Source organism: Bombina bombina, chromosome 3 (genome assembly GCF_027579735.1).
Source record: "Bombina bombina isolate aBomBom1 chromosome 3, aBomBom1.pri, whole genome shotgun sequence".
Classification (NCBI taxonomy): Eukaryota; Metazoa; Chordata; class Amphibia; order Anura; family Bombinatoridae; genus Bombina; species Bombina bombina.
This window is the reverse complement of record NC_069501.1, coordinates 81198013-81221771: the sequence shown is the minus strand read 5'-3', so window position 1 is coordinate 81221771 and position 23759 is coordinate 81198013. Positions and strand designations below refer to the sequence as shown.

Below are 23759 nucleotides of genomic sequence, written 5' to 3'. Positions count from 1 at the left end.
AAGAAAGGGTATAAAAGAAGAAAATCTAATGACATGGCCTCCTTGTTCACCTGATCTGAACCCCATTGAGAACCTGTGGTCCATCATCAAATGTGAGATTTACAAGGAGGGAAAACAGTACACCTCTCTGAACAGTGTCTAGGAGGCTGTGGTTGCTGCTGCACGCAATGTTGATGGTGAACAGATCAAAACACTGACAGAATCCATGGATGGCAGGCTTTTGAGTGTCCTTGCAAAGAAAGGTGGCTATATTGGTCACAGATTTGTTTTTGTTTTGTTTTTGAATGTCAGAAATGTATATTTGTGAATGTTGAGATGTTATATTGGTTTCACTGGTAAAAATAAATAATTGAAATGGGTATATATTTGTTTTTTGTTAAGTTGCCTAATAATTATGCACAGTAATAGTCACCTGCACACACAGATATCCCCTAAAATAGCTATAACTAAAAACAAACTAAAAACTACTTCCAAAACTATTCAGCTTTGATATTAATGAGTTTTTTGGGTTCATTGAGAACATGGTTGTTGTTCAATAATAAAATTAATCCTCAAAAATACAACTTGCCTAATAATTCTGCACTCCCTGTACATTTAAGCAGCATCTCAAGGTTAAAGGGACAGTATACTATGATATTGTTTTTCTAAGGTTTATTTGTGTATTTGAAATAGCTGATTTTGTTGTTTGAAGCCACAACCTAATCAAATGGATTGAGCTTGTAGGTAGAATGAGATATCATCACTTTATCACATTGTGGACATATACTTGCTTATTTATTTTATATTTGTTCTTAAAACAAACAACAATACTTGGAGGAGAGAACAATGGGAAATCATAATTGTATTACCTTCATCTCTTTAGAACCCACTGGAGTGTAATTTATTATCATGTTAACACAGCTTGGCATTGATGCCAAAATATATAAAGGAACAGTCAAGTCCAAAGAAAACCTTCTTGTTTCAAATAGGGCATGTTATTTCAAACAACGTTCAAATTTAATTCTAACACTTGCTTTGTTCTCTTGGTATTCTTAGTTGAAAGCTAAACCTAGGATGGCTCATATGATAATTTCTAAGACCTTCTTGAAGGCTGCCTCTTTGCAATTGTGTCAAACCAGTCACAGACAACACAACCTCACACCTTCATCCTTAAAACACCTGGTAATGCACACCTATCAGTAACATCACTAGTATATATACCAATGTGTCAATTTATATTGGATGTGAGATACAATGGTTTACATCTTAGAAGTGAATATTACTATATGTACCCTTCATAAACAACTATTGTGGATGTGAGTTATAGTACAAGAATATGTCATAAACATTATAATATTACCTGTTTTTATTGCCATTTCCACACAGGTCATATTATAGGTTTTAACAAAATTAGTGTAATAAAACACCCCTCACATGGATGTATATGACAATTATATGGTAAATAATAGAGGACAAGATTTATGGTGAACTACAATAATATTTATTTCTTTTTTGGCTTCTTGGATGAGGGAGCTGTGGTGCCTGTAATGGATTTCCTTGTTCTCCTGGTTTTAGCATTTTCTGGTGTTTCTGCTGGTGTGCTGGCCACAGATGATAGGCTGGAGGCAGTGTCCTGCTGGTGTGTAAAGTGCTCAACCAACACACCCAAGAGTTGATTTTGTTCTCTAAATCTATTGTCCATTTGCATCTGCATATCAGACAGAATTCTCATCATCTGTGACAGGTTATGAGCACTTGCACATAATGATGCTGCCATGCCCCTCTGCAGCTCTATGCTATGTTTGTGTAACCTCTCTTGGCCCCTGAAGAACCTCTCTTGGCCTCTTTGTATGCTATCAGTGCTTGTTATGAGCCTCCTCTGGAGTGCAATGTATTCCTCACCCAGGGGAGAACACTTTGCATCCACAGGCTCTTGAGCAGCAGGGCTTCTAGGTGCTTGAGGAGCAGGATCACCTGCATCTGCTGGTGCTTGAGGTGCACGGTCAGCTATATCTGCTGGTTCATGTAGGGCAGGGTCAGCTATATCTGATGGTGCTTGAGGTGCAGCTGTAGATTCTGCTATATTTCCATCTGCAGGTGGTGGAGCACGTCCAATTGATGAGGATGGTGGAGCACGTCCAATTGATGAGGATGGTAGAGCTCTCATGGTTGGTTGATAGTCCCACTGATGACTAGTGTGTGACCACTCAGCCTGTCCAATTGGCACTTCCTGTGACATTGTGTGTGGGTAAAATCCCTGACTGCCATGAGATTGTGTTGTGGAGGGGGTAAATACATGGACCCTTTGTGGCTGTCTTGGCTCCCCCCTTAAAGACAAAGGGAGGATATTCCTCTGGCCAGGAATCTTGTCAGGGGTCATATGGCAATGGTGGTGGCATCACTCCCGGGTCCTCAACTGAAGCCATCCAACCATGCTCATGCCTGGGAGCATACTGTTCTTGCTGTTGCCTAAAGACTGGTGGTGGTGGTGGTGGTGGTGGTGGCATGGATGTTTGTATCCTCGTGACAGGAGGTTCTGTGAAGGAGTCAAAGGATGAGAGGGATTAGTACAGTCAGATATATGTCCACGTGGGCATACAATATACATTGATACATGCTAGGGCCTATACTGATTCTCATGTCAAACACTCCTGTGTTATTCTGAGACATGTTAGTATTGCACTATTCCACTTCATATCATGATTTGCATTGTGTTAAGTAGCAGTAATGTCAAGTATAATTGTAGATGTTTTTGTTAGTAGGCCAAATACCATGCTCCTCGTGTACATGAATGTGTGATATTAAAGGATGTTATATCTCACATACATATAATACTGGTGTGTGGGATGTTACTCACCAGCATGATGTACTGTGGTTGCAGCCCCTGAGTCACAAGCCCCTGGAAGTCCACGGACTGCTGTGATACTCAGGGACCTGCGTATCATCTCCTGCCAGGTGTTATACTCAATATCCAGGGATGGACCACCGCCTGTTCCCCTCTGGTGCATAGCTTCCTGCCCCATCTTTTCTTTGACCCACCTCTTGCAGTCATTCCACCGCTTTTTCAGGCCTTCAACAGTCCTCCTCTGCGAGGCCACACTGTTGACGGCATCCTCTACCGCCAACCATGCCGTTTTTCTCTTTTTGGCAATGCCTTTGCCCTTCTCCTGCCCGAAGAGGGCAGTGTAATTGTCCATGATGGCCTGGACAAGGGCAACATTTTCCTCAAATGAAAAGTTTGGACATCTCAGCCTCTCATCCTCCATGGACACTTGGCTTCCTCCCTGTGATGTCCCTGGTGTGGGTTCCTCCCTATCCTCTCCCTCCTCCCCCTTCTGTCCCCATGTGCACCCTCTGTCCCTCTCCTAGATGTGCCTGCTCTCTTGGGCTCTCGGGCATCTCCCATCCCATCATCCCTTCTAGCTCTCCCTCTCCCCACTCCACTTACTCCCTGACGGGGGGCCCACTACTCCTCCTGTCCTCTCCAATACTCCTCTCCCTGCTACTCCTCTCCCCTCCTCCCTACCTCTACCTGCCATCCTCACACTAAATCACACTAAACACACTCACACTCACTCCCAGTTCAATCACACACAATCACAACCAAACACTCAGCCTATCACACTGTAAAAATCAAATAAAATGTGTGAGGTGTTAGAAAAAAAGTGGGGTGTATTTTGTATATGTATGTATGCAAAATATGTTTGCAATATGTAAAGATATGTGTAAGTGTACAAGCTTAATCAAACAACAATGCGACCTAACTAACTCCTCTCTAACCTAACTAACGCCTCTGTCTCTACTCTCACTAACCCTCCACTCCACTGTAGTGTGTTGTAGCTCATCGAACAATCCAAACACACTGAAGAAAATGGAGGCTGCGCATGGGTTTATATATGAATTTTGAAAAGCGTAATTACGTGTCGCATTTTTATTTGAAATCTGTCCATTTTTACGAGTGTTAGCCTAATTTGCATAAAACTACTCTTTATTTACACTTTCCGTGGAGAAAATACTGGCGTAAGTTACTTGCAATGACTAAAATATTTGCGCACATTTGAGAAGATCGCCAGTTTGTTCTACTTACGCCAGTTTAGCATCTAACGGCGTAGTATATGTAATACCCCAATGTGCAAGGTGAAATTACGGGCGGCGCGGGTTCCCACGCTTGCGCCGAAACCTGTAATCGCGCCCCAAATCTCCCAGGAGTGCATTGCTTCTTCTTCAACAAAGTATACCAAGAGAATAAAACAAATTAGATAATACAAGTAAATTGGAAAGTTGTTTAAAATTGTATTCTCTATCTCAATCATAGGGAAAAAATATTTTGGGGTTTCATGTCCCTTAAATGAAGTGGGTCTTGTGTAAAAAAAATATATAGTGCTGCTAGCTGGTAAATTTATGACCCAGAGTTCCAATTTACTTCTGTTATCTAATGTGCTTTATTCTTTTGGTTTCCTTTGTTGAAGGAGCAGCAGTGCCTTACTGGGAGCTTTTTGAACACATTAGTAGATCTCCCGTCACTATTTGAGAGCAGGGCCATCTTTAATATGGACCGGACCATGGGCAAACATTTTCTTGGGTCCCCCGCCCATGCAATTTTGCTCTCCACCTCAAAATCCCAAAAAACAACTAAATCAATTTATTTTATAATTTTTTTTAATGATTAGCCCAGCAGTAGATCATCCACTGTTGGGCTAATCATTTTTTAAAAAAATATGAAATAAATTGCAATATGTGAAACTGGACCTAAGCAGTACTAACAAATAAATACATATATAAATTCCTCCACTGTGGATTAATTTAAAATATTTACTAATTAATTAAATGTTGGCTTTTAATTTTTTTTTAAGTACATAAATATTTAATGCAATGCACGACATCACATAGTAAAAATCAGTGGCGGACCTTAAGTCTACAGGGCCCCGGTGCAAGAATTTATTTTGTCCACCCCAAAAAAGCATCTCATCAGTTTTGGGATATTCACTGCATATTTATTGTTTAGACAGCCACTGTACAGCAAAATTACCACTTTCATGAATACCAAGGGAATGCCTAACATACCCCAAACTCCCCTAACCCATATACACACACACACTCTCCAGAGCATACACATATACATGTACACACAAACACACACTCTTCAGAGCATACACATATACATGTACACACAAACACACACTCTTCAGAGCATAACATATATATGTACACACAACACACACTCTTCAGAGCATACACATATACATGTACACACACACACCCTCCAGAGCATACACATATACATGTACACACAAACACACACTCTTCAGAGCATACACATATGCATGTACACACAAACACACACTCTTCAGAGCATACACATATACATGTACACACAAACACACACCCTCCAGAGCATACATATATACATGTACACACAAACACACAGTCTTCAGAGCATACACATATACATGTACACACAAACACACACTCTTCAGAGCATAACATATATATGTACACACAAACACACACTATTCAGAGCATACATATATACATGTACACACAAACACACACTCTCCAGAGCATAACATATATATGTACACACAAACACACACTCTTCAGAGCATACACATATACATGTACACACAAACACACACTCTTCAGAGCATACACATATACATGTACACACAAACACACACTCTCCAGAGCATACACATATACATGTACACACAAACACATACTCTCCAGAGCATACACATGTACACACAAACACACACTACAGAGCACACACAAATGTATGTACACACTCTAATCCAATATAAAAAATACTAAGTATGTGTGCACTGTGCAGTATACTGAAGTGTGTCTGACCTGTAAGGGGGAAGCCTGACATTTGGGGAGAACAAGATCAGCTATAGATCATCTAATCAATCAAGCTAATGCTTTTTAATGTGATTATGGTGTGAGGTTAGCTGGTTAAATAGATTTAGGGCTGGTTGAAGAGATTTAGGGCAGCCAACAGGAGCAAAGCAAGGTAAAAACTGAGGAGGAAGCATGGAGGTGCAGACAAATATAAGCTTACTGACGACTGGAACAGCAGAACTACTATAGAAAGCTGTAAAATCTGAGACAGAGAGTAAAAAATCTATAAAAATAAACCTTACCTTAATGTGACAAGTATGACACTATACATCAGCCACAGAAGCACATATCACTTCCCTCTCAACCTGCACTAGATGATGCTGCATGGGGAGGGGCATGTGTGCACTTATTCTTCCCTCTGACACCTTTCTACAAAGCACTGTTCCCCTAACAAACTTCAGTTAGTTGATCTGAGGGCCATAGCAGAAAGAGCAAGGCTAAGGGGACAAGCAGACTGGATGCTGTCTGTCCAAGGCTGCATGGATACAGTGTGAGACGAGTCACACAGCCTCAAGACTTTAGAGAGCAGTTTCTGCAGCTGCACAGATGTTCAAATCCTTACGTGCCTGCCGCTCCAGCTTTCTGCTGCATGCGCCTACAGTCAGCCCTACCCTGAACAATCCCCACCACAAGAGCAGTTACCTGGTAACAGTGGTAAACCCAGCAGGACCTTTTCTGATGCAGTGAGATTGGCTGGATGTGGAGTTAGGCCTTAGCATTCAGTGCTGCGCAGTGCACACCTAAAAGAGCACATGGCGCTAGCTTGGCATGTCACATGATATGGCACGATCTGGCACAGTTTCTCACAAATAAATATAAGCAGAGAACTGTTGACTGTGACAGTATTAGGACTGACTGTGTGTGTTAGGACTGACATCAGCAGTCTGGCATGAACCAAAAAAAAATAATATATTTTTTTTAGGACTCTTGGGCCCCACAACAAAAGACTGGGCCCTGGGCAGCTGCCCCTTTTGTCCTGTGTTAAAGACGGCCCTGTTTGAGAGGGACAATTCCTGATTTTGAACTCTGTCCCGCTGTCCCTCTGAGACATTCATAAGTCTCTATTTGCAGAATGTCCCTTAGTCTCGCCCATGGAATACCCAGACACACCTACAAACTGTTCAGACACACCCACTCACCACCCAAACACACCAACAATACTGGCCATGTTAGGAGGTATGCATCAGGTAAGCCAATGACAAGAAACATAAATGTACAACCACCAAACAGTAGCTAGTTTTTGATACTCCTGAGCCTACTTATGTGTTCTTTTCAACAAAGGATACCAAAAGAATAAAGCAAATTAAATACAAGAAGTAAAATAGAAATTTGTTTAAAATGTTCATGTCCCTAGGGGCGGAGCCAAGCCGTGCAGGAACATGGCCGCACTCTAAGTTTGCTCCGCAGTAACCTACTCTCTCAGCCCTCTCTAAATGACAGGACCATAATCTAAATAGACTCAACAACATACCGGAGGAGATGTGTTAGTAACCCGCTTATAAATAAAGCCTTCTGAGGAGCTTACATTTGTTTGTTTTTTGAGTCCCGCGCACTAACGGACTGATCGCGGCACCTCCGCTGCAGATTCCCTGCTTGCCAGCCTAAGAGCCTCCTTGTACCCCAGCTGTGCTGACCCACGCACCCGATCCAGGCGACACTGTCCTCCCGCCTGTAATTGTGACGCAGGCCGGGCGGGGTAACGCTGTTCCGGGCCTGATTAACTTGCAGTCACCTGAAAGGCCTCTACCCCACGTGGTTGAGCCGGATCGCACCCTCCACAGAACGAATACGTTGAATATCTAACAGGACCAACGGTAGAAGTCAGGTGAGGTACCGGATCTGTGGGTTCACATATAGACCAGACTCAAGGCACTATAAGAGGACTTTCCATAATTATATATATTCAGGGAGGACAAGATGGTGGAACGTACTTAACGTACTTAGCTGGGCTTGCATAAAGTAATAAACAGTGCACAAAGGGCATAAGATTTGACTGATCCTGTTATTTGCAGACTTATAAATCTTAATTGAGCCAGAAATACTCAGCAATCACTTATTTTCCACGCATAGATAATTCCGGTGCCTTGTTTGAAAGGGGCCTGAGTTTTGCTCCAAGGTACAGCAACACACCCATCCCTGGCGAGGATAGAAGCCCACCTTATATTGGGTCACTTTACCCCGCTAGCAAAAAGTAGCACTCACTAGAGGGGACTATCAATACTTCATAATACTCTCCCACATGTTAAAGGATCCCACGATGACCCCCAAAAAAGGGAATAAAGCAGATAAACCAGGGAAACCTCACTCCCAAACCCCTTCAGTGTCATAATTTTTTCATACTTCTGACACCCCATCTGCAGCCTCTAACGACACCCCTGAGTTTATGGATACACCAAGACCCCCCGAGAACTCTAACAGTCAGCAAGATTCACTACAAGCCATACAGGCCAAACTTGCATCCCTTCCATCTAAATCTGACCTAGAATCCCTCAAGTCCTTTATAAAGGATGAAATGCGGGACTTAAAAAAAGACCTGAACGAGATGGGGGCCAGGATTGACTACCTGGAGGAGGGCCAAGACACCCTAAACAACTTGGTCAGCTCCAATACACAACAATTGTCTATTCAAGATTCCATGGTACAGTCCCTACAGGATAAAGTAGAGGATCTAGATAATCGGGGACGCAGGAACAACCTGCGGATCCGCGGAATACCCGAGGAAGTGCCCCCTGACCAGCTAAAGGATTATCTTAAAGATCTATTCCACTACCTACTACCTAACTCCCCCCTGCTGCTCAGCGAAGACATTGACAGGGCCCACAGGGCACTACGACCCGTGCCTAAGCCTCCCCTACCGCCAAGAGATGTTATAATTAGATTTCTACGCTTCACAGCGAAGGAGTCCATTTGGCAAGCTGCAAGAACACGACAGTCCATAACCTTTCAGGGCCACACACTGCAGGTTTACCAAGATCTCAGCCCATACACAATACAAAGACGAAAAGAAATTAAATTCATAACCAGCACGTTACAAGAACACCATATAAAATATAGATGGGGCTTTCCTTTTAGCCTGATAATAAACCACAATGGTTCTCAACTCATCTATAAGGACTATAATGACATCGACCATCTTTCAAGATCATTGAACATAACTTTCAACCCGCCCAAAGAAACTATGATCACTGCTCCCCCAGCGATACTTGAACCGGGGCCATCCGATCTAGGAGAACAGAGACCTCAGTGGCATAGAGTTCAACCCAAAAGGAGAAAGACGGATGTTCATCCAACTAGACCCACTGCAAAATAACGCATCCTCTTATGACACTTTATAACACTTGGCTTGCTCAAGCAAATTTTATTTTACCTTCCTGGACTTGTTGGACTAATGCTCTTGTTTTGACGCTATTGCTATTTCAGCAGTGGCGGTACTCTGAGGACTGTGCATATTGTGGTAACGTATACATTTGAAATGTGGGTTTATTGAAAAGTTATGATGCTTTCTGGTTTTGTTTACCAATATATTTAGACCTTTGTTAACTTTAACTTTGATAAAAACACTATAGACTATTAAGAAATGTTTTTAAGATACTCATTGGTTTTGATACTGAGGGCTCGCCAATGAATCGCACCACTGGGTTATAATAGATTTCCCATGCACATAGTCACTTTAGATTCAGTAAGCCACAGGAAGGTTTCAACTTACCCTATCGCACATTACATAACAGCCCATTCTTTACACATTGGAGCTCCCCTTACACCCTAGCGAACGCAGGTTGGCTACTGTGGAGCATAATTCCCCTTGTGCAGTATACCTACCTGAATTCTCTGGTAACCTGCTGTTTCTTTATCGGTCTAGTTTTAACCATATTTTAGGACACCACTTGGCAACCTTACCCACACATGGTCCTTTAACATGAAATGTGGCTGGCAAGCACCCATACTTATATACAACAAGTGTTCACACAAACACGGATCAATCTTAGTCGATACATCCTTAATACTCCCAACACACACTTATTTAATAAAAGCCTCCTCCTAATAGTGAAGCTTACACCGCTTTCCGTGTGCACTTGTCCTGCTAATCATTATACATTTTGAACCTGAGATTTTGCTAGGTGACACTCTTTCCCCCCTTAGCAAGGTGTATATTAGTCTTAATACACCTGACAAAGTTAATTATGTTTATGTTCTATATTGCTTGATTTTACTTGCAATGTTCACAAGGTTTAATTGTTATGCTTGTTCTTTTTTTTTTTTTTTTTGTCCAGTCTCGGATAAAGTATCCTATCATTCTACCAGCAAAGAGTTAGGGGTATTGCCTATAGTTAGCACTTTCTCATTCCTAACCTAATGGATAGTAAACAAGCTCAATTTAGGCTTATCTCCCATAATGTTAAAGGTTTTAACAGCCCTCAAAAAAGATCTATGGCCCTAAGAGATTATAAGAGGAACAAGGGAGATATTCTTTTTATTCAGGAGACTCACTTTAAAAAGGGCCATGAGCCTAAGGCCAGCCTCCAGAAATTTGGTGAGATATTTCTCTCTTCTCACGTCACAAAACACAATGGGGTGGGGATCTTGCTGAATAGACGTCTTCCTTTTCAGATATCATCCACACATAAAGATGGAGAGGGGAGATACATTATTGTAGTTGGTTTTCTCTATCATAAACCCATAACACTAGTGAATATATATGCCCCTAATGTTAACCCTACTCCTTTTTTCAATGCGCTTAGTAAGAAAATATTGGAAGTGTCTAGGGGTAGCTTGATCCTGGGGGGGGACTTCAATCTTGCACTTTACCCACCTCTTGACTGTTCCTCCGGTACATCCTCAGTACCTAACAAAACCCTGAGACATATTAAACATTCCCTCCTGCAACTAACATTACACGATGCATGGCGCCTCCAACATCCTGACGCGAGGGACTACACGTTCTATTCTAATCCACATCAGCTATATACCAGAATCGACTACATATTTACAGATGTAACCAATTTATCCCGTATTTCTAGTACAGATATTCACCCAATAACTTGGTCAGACCATGCCATGGTTAGCTGTCAATTAAAATGGTCCCCCTCTTCCCCCCCCTCACCTAATTGGAGATTTGATGACTCCTTGCTCAGAGACCCATTGACTTACGCTCAAATACAAAAGACGCTAGTAGACTATTTCACGAATAACGACACTGCTGACGTAGACATTCATAGCATCTGGAACGCACATAAATGTGTCCTTAGAGGTGAGCTGATAGCAATCAAGGCAGCCAAGTTGAAACAGCAACAAACCTACCTTAATTCATTACTAGTCGACCTAGCCAAACTTCAAGAAACACATAAGGCATTCCCATCTAGCACCTCTCTTCTGGACAGTATCACACACAAACGCCAGCAGCTTAGTCTTTTCCTGGGCACCCAAGCAAAAAAGAAAGCGCTATTTCTGAGAAAGATATATTATGAAGGGGCGAACAAGCAAGGTAGAATGCTCGCTCGACAACTTAGAAAAAGAACTAATAGACAATACATAATGGGCATCCAGGGTACAGATGGGACTACCAAGTTTACGACCACTGACATCTCTCTAGCTTTTAAAGACTACTACGACAATCTATATAATATCAGACGTGACAAAGAACCCCCTTCCAAAGAAGATATTAATGACTACCTCTCCAAACTAAATCTCCCAAGACTATCTGACGAACAAAGAGACGAATTAGACAACCCGTTTACCGAGGAGGAGATCCTTGGAGTTATTTCCTCTCTCCCTCCCGGTAAGGCCCCGGGTCCTGACGGTTTCGGGAACTCGTACTATATTCAATTCAAAGAACTGTTGTCCCCGTATCTTCTTAGGTATTTCTGTAGTATAGATGAAAATAAAGACTTCCCCCCGACTTCTCTTCGGGCCCACATTTCGGTCATTCCCAAGCCTGGCAAGTCCGCGGAGCAAATAGCTAACTATCGCCCAATCTCACTAATAAATTCTGACTTAAAGATTTTTGCAAAAATAATTGCTAATCGTATTAATCGTCTCCTCCCTCATCTCATACATAATGACCAAGTGGGCTTTGTCCCAGGCCGCGAGGCAAGAGACAATACCGTCCGCAACATACAGTTAATTTGGCATATCTCCAACAGCAAAACTCCTGCGGTATTGGTCTCCACGGACGCGGAAAAGGCCTTCGACCGTGTCAATTGGTCTTTTCTCAGAGCTTCCCTCGAGGCCTTCGGTTTTGGCCTAGCTACTTTAAAGAGAATATTTGCGCTATACAAGTCCCCGAGCGCTAGCATCATTCTTAACGGATCCTTATCCCCCCTGATAGAAATCAAGAACGGTACGCGTCAGGGTTGCCCACTCTCCCCCATTTTATTTGCGCTTTATATCGAAACACTAGCCTCCAAGATTAGGAGTAACGCAGACATCTCTGGAATCTCTTTAGGACAGGACACATACAAATTGTCCTTATTTGCGGACGACGTCTTATTCACCCTCACCAACCCAGAGACCTCGATCCCCGCGCTTCTATCAGAACTTTCAACTTTTCAAAACCTTGCGGACTTCCTTATAAACCAAAGTAAATCTGAGATCTTGGATATCGGGCTCCCGCCAAGCTCGGTAGCACTTATTACAAGGGGCTGCCCGTTGAGATGGTGTAAGAGCACCATGAAATACCTGGGTATATATCTCACTCGTTCGTTTGACTCGCTGTTCCAAGATAACTTTCTCCCAATCAAGAACACAATAATGCGCGATTTGTCTTCTTGGAAGGCAAAAAGGCTGTCTTGGTGGGGCCGGATAAATACTATATAGATGAATATTTTCCCTAGACTGCTTTATATCATGGGGGCTCTCCCAATCCCTATTCCCCCTAAATATTTACCCCAGGTTCAGAACCTATTCACTACATTTATTTGGAATAATAAACCGCCAAGAATAAATAAAAACACAATGTGCCTACTGAGACAACATGGGGGGTTGAGTTTACCTAATTTAGAAGAATATAGAAATTCCATCTTCCTTCAAAGGATTCTTGATTGGAGGGTGGGGACATCACAGAGAAGGTGGGTGCAACTAGAAAGACAATTGAATCCCGACACCCCTCTCTCTAGCTTATGTTGGCGCCCGGACTTTACCGAGACACTTAAACGACTCACCAACCCTATCATTAGGGAGACTGCTTTAATATGGAATCTAACCTCCACACGCCACCCATACCTTTCGTCCACCCCGGGCCCCCTGACATCCTTAATACATAACTCAGAATTCTCGCTGACTTGTCTATCCGACTTGACACCCCTGGCCACGACAGCAGAAGACATATCTATATATAACATAACTACCAATGAAATTATGTGCACACAAGAACAGCTAATAGAGAGGGGATTTGACTGGGCAAATAACTGGTACTCTTACAGACGATTACACAACTATATCTACACTCATAAGAACAAGAACAACATAACTCGCTCTCCCACAAACTTAGAGAAATTATATCTGATCAATATACCAATCAGACATTCCTTATCCACTATATATAAAATGTTACTCCAACCCCCTCCAGGTAATCTACCATACTCTATCGAGATGTGGGAGAGAGAATTGGGGAAAATAATTCTTCCACAGACGGCAACCAACATATTTTCAAACACGAAAAGATCCTCTACCTCAGCTTCCATATTGGAGACCAACTATAAAATCCTACACTGCTGGTATTTAACCCCCCGTAGACTTCATCGCCTGTTCTCTTCCATCAGTGACAGGTACTGGAGATCCCCCCAGACCCCTTGATTTGGCTACTAAATAAGTCCACTAAATTGCCCTGCAGATCCCTGCTCCCTCTATTTCGCATTTTCACAAACAGTGCAAAACTGTTAATAGCTAGAATATGGAAGACTAAAGATATCCCCACATTGAACAACTGGCGTGATAAAGTCTCCGAGCTATTAGAGCTTGAGGAATACTCCGCCTATAAGAGAGGTACTACCGACAATTTTATTGCACTACACACTATTTGGGATGATTATAAAAGAAATGTAAATTATTCTCCACAAGGATAGTCTTGTCTCTTGGTACCTAGATAGACATTTAAAAGATAAGACAGCGACACTGTACATCATTCTACCCCATATTAGGCTGGCTACTCCGAGACTGGACACCCTCTTAATTTTATTGTTACTCATTTTTATCTCATTTTCATTTATTTCATATTAGTTTATTTTATTTTGTTGGAAATTCTTTAATACAATTTGTTTAATTATTCCTCCCTTTTTTTTTAACTTTATGAACTGGTTATCTGGTTCAGCCAAAGACCCTTTTGTTTACTCAAAATGGAGAGATATGGACTTTAAAGGATGTAGGACCGTACAAGTCTTGTGACTTACTTAATGTATGGATATGTTTTGAACTATTGTGCTGTACTCCGTTCTCTTACTAATAAAAAGAATTCAACTAAAATGTTCATGTCCCTATAACCATTCACTATATTGCATAAAAATGCCAAGGTTTTCAGTTACTAATAGATACTGGACAATATTTATAAACACTTGTAAGGCTGCCTATGGGTCTCGTTGTTCAGGAGAAATAATGAGGTTGATTACAATCCTTTAGAAAAACTTACCAACTAATCTGCAAAAAAACTTTAATGGTGATTTTCTGTAGAAAATCATTAGATACCTTTTTTCTATAGGATTATGATCGACCCCAATGTTTAAAAATCAATGAGGCTCGTTTCACTTATATTTTCTAGCCTATCACCAGTGTGTATTCTTCCCATTCACATATAAAGCTTGGTCAAGTGCTGAATACATGATATCTCACACAGAAAACAGGGACCATTAGCAATGCACAAAATACAGTGATTGCTCAAACTGTTAAATATTCCCGTCAACTTGAATATCCCGTTTTTGGCTAGCTAGTATTATTGAAATAGAACAGATACTCGGCCTCCATTTTTGCCTGGATCCTATTTTTATTTGGATTCTTAAAAAGATCCTTAAAGTTGCATCAACACCAGCGAGGAAGTTATTCCAAATCATCCTAAACAGTTCTAGATACTTAAAAGGACAGTCAAGTCCAAAAAAACTTTCATGATCCAAATAGAGTATGTAATTTTAAACAACTTTCCAATTTATTTTTATCACCAATTTTGCTTTGTTCTCTTGATATTCTTAGTTGAAAGCTAAACCTAGGAGTTCATATTCTAATTTTGACAGTTTTTCACCACTAGAGGGCGTTAGTTCATGTTTTTCATATAGATAACATTGAGCTGATGCACATGAATTTACCGAGGAGTAAGCACTGATTGTCTAAAATGCAAGTTTGTCAAGAGAACTGAAATTTGGGGGCAGTCTGCAGAGGCTTAGATACAAGGTAATTACAGAGGTAAAACTTATTATTATAACTGTGTTGGTTATGCATAACGTGGGAATGGGTAATTAAGGTATTATCTATTAAAACAACAAAAATTCTGGTGTTGACTGTCCCTTTAATAGCCAAGAATTAGAAGAGTAAAGGAACTCTCACTATCCAGATGTGGAGAACCAAACTGAGCTTATTCATTCAGAGGAATTTCATCACCATAAGCATCATAATATGGAATTATATATTCTTATGCAAGAAATATGGGAGGCCTATAAATATCAGATTATAAAGAGTTGAATTATAGGTCTTATTTTGTCTTACATTATGGTGAGACCTATCTATACTATAAGTGGGTTTGTAACGCATCCGTCTGTGTCGCCAGTTGCACATGCATCCTCAAAGGAATGTTGGCTGTACAAGGCAGACAAAAGAATGTTGGCTGCGGGCGCAACCAAAAGAATCCACTTGGGCCATGATCAGTCGCACTTCTTAGCAGCTCTACATCTACTACAAAAACTTACATTAAATTTTGTTTGAATCCTATCTAACTAACGATCTTCAGCGCCTATATTTGATCCCTGATACCCACAGGAACAGTCGGCCTCCAACTACTAACTTCACTAAGGCCCCCCAAGACAGTAGGGCTCAGCAGGATTACTGTGCTGCCGGCACAAGATGGAGCACGCAGATATTTATGCTTTGCTAATGGAGCTTGCAAACAAGTTCGACAGAAGGTTTGACGATCTTGCCGCTATTATTAGGGGAGTACCCGCACAGGATTGCATTGCTTGCCTCACTAGCGAAGACTCTGAACTTACGGAACCATCAGTGGACATATCTCCTGTTCAGCAGTACTTTCCACTGCAGGGAGTAGAGTATGGAGGAGCTCCGGACTGTGATCCAAGAGATCATAGTACGGCTGGTACTGTATGTGGCCTAACCAGCTTATCACTCTCTCATACTGGGGACATGCAGAAGCATTTACTTATGAGCACTGACATACTGAGTGCCAAGCCATCTCTGCTAGCCACACGCATACAGCCTGTACTACTTTCAACACCTTATACCTTGTGCCTTGAGGAGAAGCAGACTGACGAACATTCGTTTCGGGCCTCTGACCGGGGAGGTGCGGCCGACTTCCTAGGTCTGGACTCTGAGCTTCTTTGTCTTCAGCTTGTGGGACATGTGGCTTTTGAAGAAACCCACTTACCTGAGAGATCTCAACTCCAGTGTTCTCGAGAACTTATATCTACCACGCTAGCCCATAACAAGCTGGAGCGACCCTGTCTACGTGCTGGAGTGGGTTGATCTAAAAAGACTCTTCAGTTACACTAAGTCGGATTATATCTCATCCAGGCTTAAGTCAATGTTTATCCTGTTCCTATATGGTAGATGGGTTTGACATGTACAAATTGTCTCCAGAATTAGTTTTAATCTTTGTCTTGTTACATGTTTATTTCTATGTAGAGTTTCCTTCAGTTACCTCTAAAACCATTAACTAGCCATTGTCTGTGTTACTACAGGTTTGAATTGTTGCGTGGGCTTAACACGGCTGACTTGCTTTAGGAAATGCTATGTTATTTGCTTTGTCATCGTTGATCTCACCTTCTCCTAAGCTCCCATATCTATAAGTACAGCTATCTTAAAGGGACATAATACTCATATGCTAAATCACTTGAATCTGATGCAGTATAACTGTAAAAAGCTGACAGGAAAATATCACCTGAGCATCTCTATGTAAAAAAGGAAGATATTTTACCTCACAATCTCCTCAGCTCAGCAGAGTAAGTTCTGTGTAAAAAGTTATACTCAGCTGCTCCCAGCTGCAGGTAAAAAAATAAAAAAAATGAAGAAATGAACAGCAGCCAATCAGCATCAGCAGTGCTGAGGTCATGAACTCTTACTGTGATCTCATGAGATTTGACTTAACTCTCATGAGATTTCATAGTAAGCTTCCTTTACCTGATTGGTGAAATAATATGAGAGTGCACGAAGCTCATCCTTTCAGTTGTCCCGGGACAGACATACTAATATGCTGCTTAGAAATCCTTTACAATGGGATGTGGCTACTGAGGAACTTTTGAGGTAAAATATCTTTCTTTTTTACATAGAGATCTTCAGGTGATATTTTCTAGTCAGCTTTTTACAGCTATGCTGCATCACTTTCAAGTGTTTAAACATTTGGGTATTATGGCCCTTTAAGTTATTCTTACATAACGTGGCGCATACACTCCAGCTCCTGTGACTAGGGGTCATTTTATCATATGTAAAGATTTGGTTCCTCTTATATTTAACCTTACTCTAGAGCTTTGAATGGAGTGACTCTGCATGCTGAGCTAGCAAATACTCTAATAGTTCTACTGCCTACTCTACTATTTTATCATCAGTATGGGAGCTGTCTAATGATACCCTATTTGAAATTATGTTAGCCTGCAATCTATAGAATTTATATTTGTTTGGTTGTTGTTTATCTCTATTTTTTCTTATACGTTTGCCAAGTTACATTTCCCCAGAGCCTGCGAAGTATCAATCTGCTATAATGTGATGGACTTACAGGTTTATATTTTCCTAGACAATTAATTTCTATTTGGAGCCCCACATCTGAGACACTGACTCTAACTAGCATATAGATTTTGACAGCATTGACTGATAGCAGTTTTTCCTATGTTTGCTTCAGTTAATTAATAGTTGAGAATTATACTACTTGTATCCTCATATAAAACCTACATTTAGCCCACACACGTTTTGAATTCTATCATTAAAATCCTAGACAAAGGGAAGTTGGCAGACAGCTTAGGCCAAAGGTTTCATTTTATATTTGTTTATCTTGCATCTATTATCATGTGGAGTACACTTCAAGGGTTGTTGGTTATATTATGCTAACTACTATGGTCAGATATAATTTAAGACTCTTTTGCATCTCATAGATACACTTGGATAGTGTATATAGCATTCATATTGTAGGTGTTAGAGAGGAGCCCCCCTGGTATACGCAGCTTTTTGAAGCCTATACATTAGCAAAGAGATGCACTATTGTATCTATCCCCTCTTATTTTTTCCTTAAATTATCAATCTAGCGAACTAAGTGCCATCTCCCCCTTATAAGATTACTTAGGTTCCTAAAACTGAACTACACACACCATATGATTGGGGATTAAATAATATAGAATTAAGCTAGTTTAAAGTGCCTGGGGACACGTTCATAATATGTACATTTACATATTTTGTCAAACTGTTCCATTATTATAACTGCATAATTTCTGTATTGCTACTACTGCTACTTTATATTTAACTTAGGTGACCTACACCCCATATACTATACAACATTTATCAGGTTATTACTGCTATTACATGCTATTTACTGCTATATACATAGTCATATCACAGCTTAATAAATATGCCTCACCTTTTGCATTATTAACTACAATGTCCCATTATTAACTACAATGACCCTTTTCTTCTCTCATATCAAATACTTTTTATCAAAAAGGACATGCTCCTGGATTGAGCTGTTTTCATCCCCTCCTTGATGGGCATATAGAAAGTCATCCCTTTTAGAGCTTACTCCAATGTATATACGACCTTAATTTACTTCCTGTCCCATAACGCTCCACCAGATTAAAAGGCTCCGCTCCCCCCATTCTGTACCCTACCCCCATTTCACTCTGAATGGCTATCACCCGTTGATATTTCCCTTCCCCCTCACTATGTACTTTAGTCCAATAACCCATATTTTAAGCAGTGCTTACCCGCTGATTGTTATTGGGTATTCTGAAGCCCATAAGCAGCTGCCAATTTGGCCACCATATGTTTTTTTTTCTTGTGGCTAAGCGGTCCATAAGTGGCCATCCAACTGGGCAACCAATTAAGCAATTAAGCTATTAAATTCAGAAAATGGAGGTTAGATAAGCCTATTTGTTATCATGCATTGTTATGTCTTTCTTTCATTTTTAACTTTTTAACTTTTCCTATTTTCTCTACATATGACAATGTTAATTGCAAAATGATATTCATATCCTTATTGTTATAAGGCTTTCATTGTATGTTATTCTATTATTACAAAACCTCAATAAAAAAAAAAAAGAATCCACTTGGATGCAGCGAATCAGGTGGATTCTTTCACCAACCTGCCATTTTCGGAATCCACCTGGAAGCAGCGTAGGCAAACCTGAAGCCTTAAAAAAAACATGCAACCGCCCACACGAAATATCGAAAAAACACATAACCCCCCCGTAAGAAATAAATAAAAAAACACGTTACCGCCCGCACAAAGTATAACAACAAAAACTACCCGCCCGCATGAAGTATAACAAAAAAAAACTAATCTCCCACACAAAGTATTAACAAACACCTAAACCGCAAACCCCCACATCGTAAAATAATAGTAATTAACTCCTAACCCGCAAATAACATATTTAAAATATTAACCCCTTAACCACCAACCCATCACATCGCAATAAACCTAATTAACCTATTAAACCCTAAACCGACAAACCCCCACATTGCAATAAACCGAATTAACCCATTAACCCCTAAACCACCAACCCCAACATCACAATAAACCTAATTAACCTATTAACTCCTAAACCGCCAACCCACTCCACAACACAAATAACTAATTTAATTACTAAGCCCCTAACCTAACAACCCCTAAATGAACCCCAATACTAAGTTACACTTAAATAAAACCTAAAATTAAATTACCAAAAAATAATCTAAAATTTAAAAAAAATCAAAAACTCTAAAATGACAGAAAAAAAATAAACAAAATTATCAAAAATAAAAAAAATTAAACCTAATCCCTATGAAAATAAAAAAGTTCCCCAAAATAAAAACACCCCCTAAACTAAACTACCAATAGCCCTTAAAAGGGCCTTTTGTGGGGCATTGGCGTAAGTTAAAGGGGCACTGAACCCAATTTTTTCTTTCATGATTCAGATAGAGCATACAATTTTAAGCAACTTTCTAATTTACTCCTATTATCAAATTTTATTCATTCTCTTGCTATCTTTATTTGAAAAGCAAGAATGTAAGCTGGACCATTTTTTGTTCACAACCTGGGTTGTCCTTGCAGATTGGACAGCACCAATAAACAAGTTCTCTCCAGGGTACTGAACCAAAAATTGCTGGCTTCTTAGCTTAGATGCCTTCTTTTTCAAATAAAGAAAGAAAAGAAGAAAGAAAAATTGATAATAGGAGTAAATTAGAAAGTTGCTTAAAATTGCATGCTCTATCTGAATCAAGAAATAACTTTTTTTGGGTATAGTGCCCCTTTAAACAGCTCTTTTACATTTAAAAATTACTAAATCCCCCCTAGTAGCAAAACCCCCACCCACCAAACCCCCAAAATAAAAAAAACTAACACTAAAAAAAAAACTAAAGTACCCATTGTCCATATAGGGGAATTTGTATGGGCATTTCAGCTCTTTTACTGCCCTTAAAAGGGTAATCAGTTTTTTTCCAGCCCATTAAATCCCTAATCTTAAAAATAAAAAAATTTTAAAAAATAAAGAAAAGCCTAACACTATGCCCCAAAAAGGTACTCACCGTTCCTGAAGTCTAGCGGAGAAGGTCTTCTTCCAGACAACTCGATCATCTTCTATCTTCATCCGGAGTGAAGGTGGCGCGGTGCAGAGCTGGCTTCCCCGATGCGTGGATCCTCAGCAGCAGTCCTCAACGGCGGCGGTCCTCGGCAGCAGCGGTCCTCAGCGGCGTGGAGGCTCCTTTTCATGCAATCATCCATCGCACACTGATGATTGAATGCATAGTACCCCATATTTATTGGGGTACCTTGCATTCCTATTGGCTGAAATTTTGAAATGAGCCAATAGGATGAGAGCTACTGAAATCTTATTGACTGATTTGAACAGCCAATAGGATTTCAGTAGCTCTAATCCTATTGATTTCAAAATTTCAGCCAACAGAAATGTACGGTACCCCAAATTGATTGCGGTACCTTGCATTCAATCTTTAGTGTACAACGGACATCGGATGAAGAGGAGCCTCCATGCCGCCGAGGACCGCCGCGCCAAGGACCGCCACCATTGAGGACTGCCTCTGAGGATCCACAAGTCAGGAAAGACAGCTTTGCACCTCTGCTCCGCGCTGCTGCTGAGGATCCACAGCTCCACACCTCTGCACCTCCACTCCGCGTCGCTTTCGCTCCGGATGAAGATAGAAGATGATGGAGCTGCCTGGAAGAAGACCTTCTCCGTTGGACTTCAGGAACGATGAGTACCTATTTGGGGCTTAGTGTTAGGATTTTTTTTCATTTTTTTTATTTTTTTATTTTTAAGATTAGGGATTTAATGGTCTGGAAAAGAGCTGATTGCCTTTATAAGGGCAGTAATAGAAGGGCAAAAGGGCAATGCCCATACAAATTCCCCTTTACAGGCAATGGGTAGTTTAGGTTTTTTTAGTCTTAGTTTTTTTATTTTGGGGGGTTTGGTGGGTGGGGGTTTTTACTGTTAGGGGGATTTAGTAATTTTTAAATGTAAAAGAGCTGTTTAACTTAGGACAATGCCCTACAAAAGCCCTTTTAAGGGCTATTGGTAGTTTATTATTAGATTAGGGGGTGTTTTTATTTTGGGGGGATTTTTTATTTTTATAAGGGTATTAGTTTAGGTTTAAAATGTTTATTTTGGATAGCTTTGTTTATTTTTTTCCTGTAATTTTATATTTTTTATATTTTGTAATTTTAGCTTTAGGGGTATTAGTTATTTTTAAATAGACTGCCCTCTGGGCAGGTTTATCGCCTAGTAAATAAAAATAAAAGACAACAATTTAGGATGGGTGTAAATGAGTTGACATTTATTGTGACTACTAAGAAAAACTATATAAACATTGTAGTTTTGTTTATTTGTGACTTTTTTGTTTTGATAAAACACAAATGCAAAATGTTAAAAATATAAAATTTCCAGCTTTTACGTGTTGGGTATAATGTTTGATGCTTCATTGATTTGTTATCTGTAACTTTGTAAATATTTTATATCTTTCAATAAAGCTGGATTGAAAAAAAAATTCTCATGTCTGTTTTGTTAAAGGTACATGAAACTCAAAATTTTTCTTTCATGATTCATATAGAGAATACAATTTTAAACAACTTTCTAATTTACTTCTATTATCTAATCTGTTTCATTCTCTTGGTATCATTTTTTGAAGGAGCAGCAATGCACTACTAGTTTCTAACTGAACACATTGGTGAGCCAATCACATTCAATATATATATGCAGCCACCAATCAACAGCTAGAACCTAGTTTCTCTGCTGCTCATGAACTTGCCTAGATAAACCTTTCAGCAAACGATAACAAAAAAAAAAAAAACTAAGCCGTTATGGCTAAAATAAAAATGTGTTAAAAGAAATTAGGAAAAAACGTAGGGCATTTAAATTATTAAAAGAAAATAGTACAGACTCGGCATACAATATTTATAAGGAATGTAACAAAGCATGCAAAAAAGCAATCAAATTAGCCAAAATTTAAAATGAAAAATTAATTGCCAAGGATTCTAAGTCTAACCCTAAAAGGTTCTTTAAGTACATAAATAGCAAAAAATCTAAGAAGGATAATATAGGTACATTAAAATGTGTGGAGGGTAGCATGATAAATAATGACAGGGAGAAGGCTGAGGTACTAAACCAGTTTTTTTCTTCAGTATACACAAGAGAGGAACCATTGAATGATACTTTGGAACAGAATAGAACATGCCAGTCCATACCACTAACTGGGTTTTGTTTAGAGGATATCAGGAAAAAACTAAAAAATATTAAGGTAAATAAAACTCCAGGCCCAGATGGAATACACCCAAGGGTGTTAAGTGAACTTAGCACTGTTATAGACAAACCTTTACTCTTAATTTTTCAAGACTCATTATCCTCAGGCATGGTACCCCAGGATTGGCGTAAAGCTGATGTGGTGCCACTCTTCAAAAAGGGAAGCAGGGATGATCCAGGAAGCTATAGACCAGTTAGTCTGACATCAATAGTGGGGAAGATATTTGAAGGGATTATAAGGGATTATATTGATGAGCATATTCGTGTAAACAAGATTATGAGTTCTAATCAGCATGGCTTTAGGAGAAATAGATCATGTCAAACTAATCTAATTAGATTCTACGAGGAAGTAAGTAAAATATAGATAAAGGGGAATCAGTTGATGTGATATACTTAGATTTTGCAAAGGCATTTGATACAGTGCCACATGAGAGATTAATGCACAAAATTAAGGGACTGGGAATAGCTGAAAATGTTAGCTCATGGATAAATAACTGGATAAAAGATAGGGAGCAACGAGTAGCAGTAAATGGATCATACTCAGATTGGACAAAGGTAATCAGTGGCGTCCCCCAGGGATCAGTACTGGGCCCTGTTCTTTTTAATATTTTTATAAATGACTTGGAGCAAGGATTAAATAGCGACATCTCTATTTTTGCAGATGATACTAAGTTAAGTAAGGTCATTAGGCCAGAGCAGGATGAACTCTCTTTGCAAAGGGATTTGCTAAAATTAGAACTATGG

The 23759-nt window shown here is 40.0% G+C and overlaps 1 protein-coding gene across 1 annotated transcript in view; it reads right to left on the bottom strand.

Annotated features, from left to right (window-relative positions):
• TMPRSS3 (transmembrane serine protease 3) overlaps positions 1-23759 on the bottom strand; it is a 269277-nt gene that overhangs the window by 214205 nt on the left and 31313 nt on the right. The gene's annotated exons all lie outside the window — the stretch shown is intronic.